This window comes from Octopus bimaculoides, chromosome 25 (genome assembly GCF_046866305.1).
Source record: "Octopus bimaculoides isolate indiv1 chromosome 25, ASM4686630v1, whole genome shotgun sequence".
In the NCBI taxonomy this organism is placed as follows: domain Eukaryota; kingdom Metazoa; phylum Mollusca; class Cephalopoda; order Octopoda; family Octopodidae; genus Octopus; species Octopus bimaculoides.
In genome coordinates this window covers 33,950,493-33,953,899 of record NC_142952.1, presented here as the reverse complement: position 1 = coordinate 33,953,899, position 3,407 = coordinate 33,950,493, and the positions used below count along the sequence as shown (strand labels likewise).

At 39.1% G+C, this 3,407-nt stretch overlaps 1 protein-coding gene across 1 annotated transcript in view; it reads right to left on the bottom strand.

Annotated features, from left to right (window-relative positions):
- The window catches only part of LOC106873770 (E3 ubiquitin-protein ligase RNF19A), a 94,969-nt gene extending 94,310 nt beyond the window's left edge, over positions 1 to 659 (bottom strand). The window contains 1 exon segment of the mRNA XM_089342303.1: positions 1 to 659. This exon segment is cut by the window's left edge and continues 23 nt beyond it. The gene's annotated coding sequence lies outside the window, so the exon portion shown is untranslated.
- Positions 660 to 3,407: the final 2,748 nt, after the last annotated feature.

The following is a 3,407-nucleotide window of genomic DNA, read 5'->3' as shown; positions in this document are numbered from 1 at the left end:
TATATTTCTGTATATGTCCTTTTTTGATTCTCTTTTGGAAATAATCTCCAATGGTTCGTATTCAAACTGGCTGTCGTACAATAATAAAATTATCCGTCTAGGATTGCTATATATATAAATATACACACACACGTACACATAGAAATGTATGCATATATATATGTGTGTGTGTATATTATATCTCTATAGTTTTCTATACAGAGATTAAAATCTCTTTCTTCCCCTATATTTTCGTATTATTAGATATAGATATATTGTAACAATCCTTTTTTGATGAACGGTAGTGGCGAAGAGTGTATATATGTATGTATAACAATGTGTGTGTGAGTGAGTGCGTGTTGTTAAAAAGACGTGTTACACCGTCGCTTAAGAAGGGGGAACTACCACCACCACTGCTGCTAGTACTTCTACTTCGCTATCACCGACGCCGCCACCACTGCGACTTCTACTTCGCTATCACCGACGCCACTACCACCACCGCTACAGCTTAACTAACAGCACTACCGCCGTCCCCACCAACACTGTTATGTTCACTATCGCCGCCGCCACCACCAGTGCTACTTCACTAAACCCGCCGTCATCACCATAGTTACACTACCGTCCTCACCGCCACTACAGTGTTACTATAACCGTCACTCCTGCTACTTTACCAATCACCACCAGCCCCGCCACCATTGCAGCTGTTTACCACTCCATCACCCTCACCACCACCACCACCACCACCATCATCACTACGGCTGCTACTATTACTACTACCGCCACCTCAATCACTACTAATCGTAGTAGCATATCACTCTCTAAATATCTGTATCTCTCTCTCTCACTCTATTTCTCTCTCTATATATATATATATCTATATATAAATATATACATAGATATATATATATTTATATTATTATATATATATATATATACACACATACAAACACACAAGGGGAAGAGGAGATAGAGTGAGTGATGCTGGTTCAGTTATTACTAACAGCACTCTACTACTATCTCTAGTAGTGGTGGTGGTAGTAGTTGTAGTAGTAGTAGTAGTAGTAGTAGTAGTAGTACAACAGCAATAGTAGTGTTAGTTGTAGTAGTACGTTTCTGAGGCTACGGCGGTGGAGAAGTTACTACGTTACTACTACTATTACTACTACTACAACCATGACTACTACCACCACCACCACCACTACTACTAGAGAGACGCCGGTCGTGGAGTGGAGGTTGGTGACTCTTGCTGTTTCCATTCCTCTTACCACCACCACCACTACAACTAATACAAATAGGAGAGAAGGGATGGGAGGGACTACTGCAACTACTACTACTACTAATTGTAGTTGTTTATCCCCCCCCCAACCCGAGGTCAGCGCTGATCGAATTAACTCACTTGTAATCAAATGTATTCCAGCCGTGACCATCCCTGGAATTACATTGCCCAACGTGTCTTTAAACGTTTTATTTCTTAAGATGATAGAGTGAGTTGACAGAGCGATTTAGCTGCTGTTTCTAGCGGCGACTGACCATGTAGGGTCCCCCCCCCCAGCCACCTCGTTCAACCGGTAACTGCTGCTCCTTGTTGCTACTGTTGTTTAACCCTCGGTCAGCTGTGCTCTGGGAGACTTATCAAAAGGCACTCCAGCCGCGTCACCCTTTTTTTTGTTGTTTTTATTCTCAGACACAATGTATCTAGGACTCCATTATTAAATGTGTCCTCCCGCTTTCTTAAAGACGGTTGAAGTACGAACTTCAGGGCACTTTTTTCACTTGAAGGCTTCCTCGTTCAACCGGTGACTGCTTATGATCAAAAGGCACTCCAGCGGTGACCACCCTTTCTTGTTTTGATATTCTTTTGTTTTGTTATTCTTCTTCAGTCACAATGTACCTAGGATGACAATATGCAATGTGTTTTCCGGTTTTTAAAACGACACAGACATGAGTTGAGGGGTGTACGGCTGCTATTTCTAGCATACCGAGTGACGGCGTAAGGGTTCCTTCGTATCTGCGTCTATATATGATGGCGGAAGCGGCGATGGTAACGCCCTTGTTGTTTTTACTCACCACCTGATGACACGAGACCGGCAGCAGCAGCAGCAATTAATTTTATCCTATTAGCAATATTACTAATTATTGTTATTTATTTCCGGAGTCGGAGCTAATTGATCCACCAGAAAATACAATCAGATGTGCTCCAGATGTGACCATCACTGTCTGACTAAATTATCACAGTTACTTTTATGTGTGATCCTGTACAATAGAGTCGTAAATTATCTATTGTGCAAAATTTTTTTTCTTTTTCTTTCTTTTTTTTTGTTATTTTTATTTTCGGAAGTTCTTGTTTTAAGCATCGTAAATTATGATTCTGCAAAGAAGAAAAGAAAAGGGAAGAAAATTGGAGTTTTTGTATATCTTTTTTTTTTTTTTTTCGCTTTTCACCTTCTGTATAAACACAGGAGCTTAAGGATTTTCTTAAATCTTTTACTTGTGTCAATCATTATTACACTGCGGCCGTGCTGGGACACCACCATGAAGAATTTTTAGTCGAATGAATCAGCCCTAGTACTTTTTTTAAAGCCCGGTACTTATTCTATCGACCTCTTTGGCCGAACCGCCAGATTACGGGAAGAAAAGCATAATTTTTAAATGAATATAATAACATCTATATGTTTGTGTATCTTAATTTTATTTAGTCGTACTAAATAAAGTAATGAAACCAAGACAAAACAAAATAACGATTCGGTCAGACAGACAGACAAGAGGTCACTACGTTGACTTTAACCTTTCATTTTCATTTAGAAACAGGATTTTATATTAAGGAGTGCAGCGCTTAGTTTCGTTTCGGTTATTTTTCTTTAGTTTCAGATTTTTTATGCAACTTCGAAATTAAAATTTCAACGGAAAATGAAGATTTTTCAAACTTTCTGAAATTATGTTTCCGTCTTTTTTTTTTACTACTTTTACTTCCAAAATTTCAACTCTGGTCTTGTGATAAAGCTTAATATTCATATCTATAAACTTATAAGCTAACTTATTTTTTACTTTATTGATTTTTTAGTTGATGTTTTTCCTTTACAAATGATATAAAACGAAAAGTGAATTTTATGTTAACTAATTCGTTTCGTCAATCGTACGGCCTCATTTTCCCATTAAAATCGGCTGCCACAGCTTTGCGTCTGGATCAGTGCAATATTTTCAGCAGAAGAAAGGACTGGAACCCAGAGAACTGGAGAAAGCTAAGAAATTAGGTACGGAAACTTGCTCAAGATTGCTCTGGTTGATAAGAGACCACAAGTGAAACCATTCCATAGGTTTGACTGAGGGCTGGCGAGCGAGAAAGCTGCATCAGTCTCCAATCTGATCTGGCAAAGTTTCAACAGCTGGATGCCCTTTCTAATGCCAACCACTACGAGAGTATAGTGGGT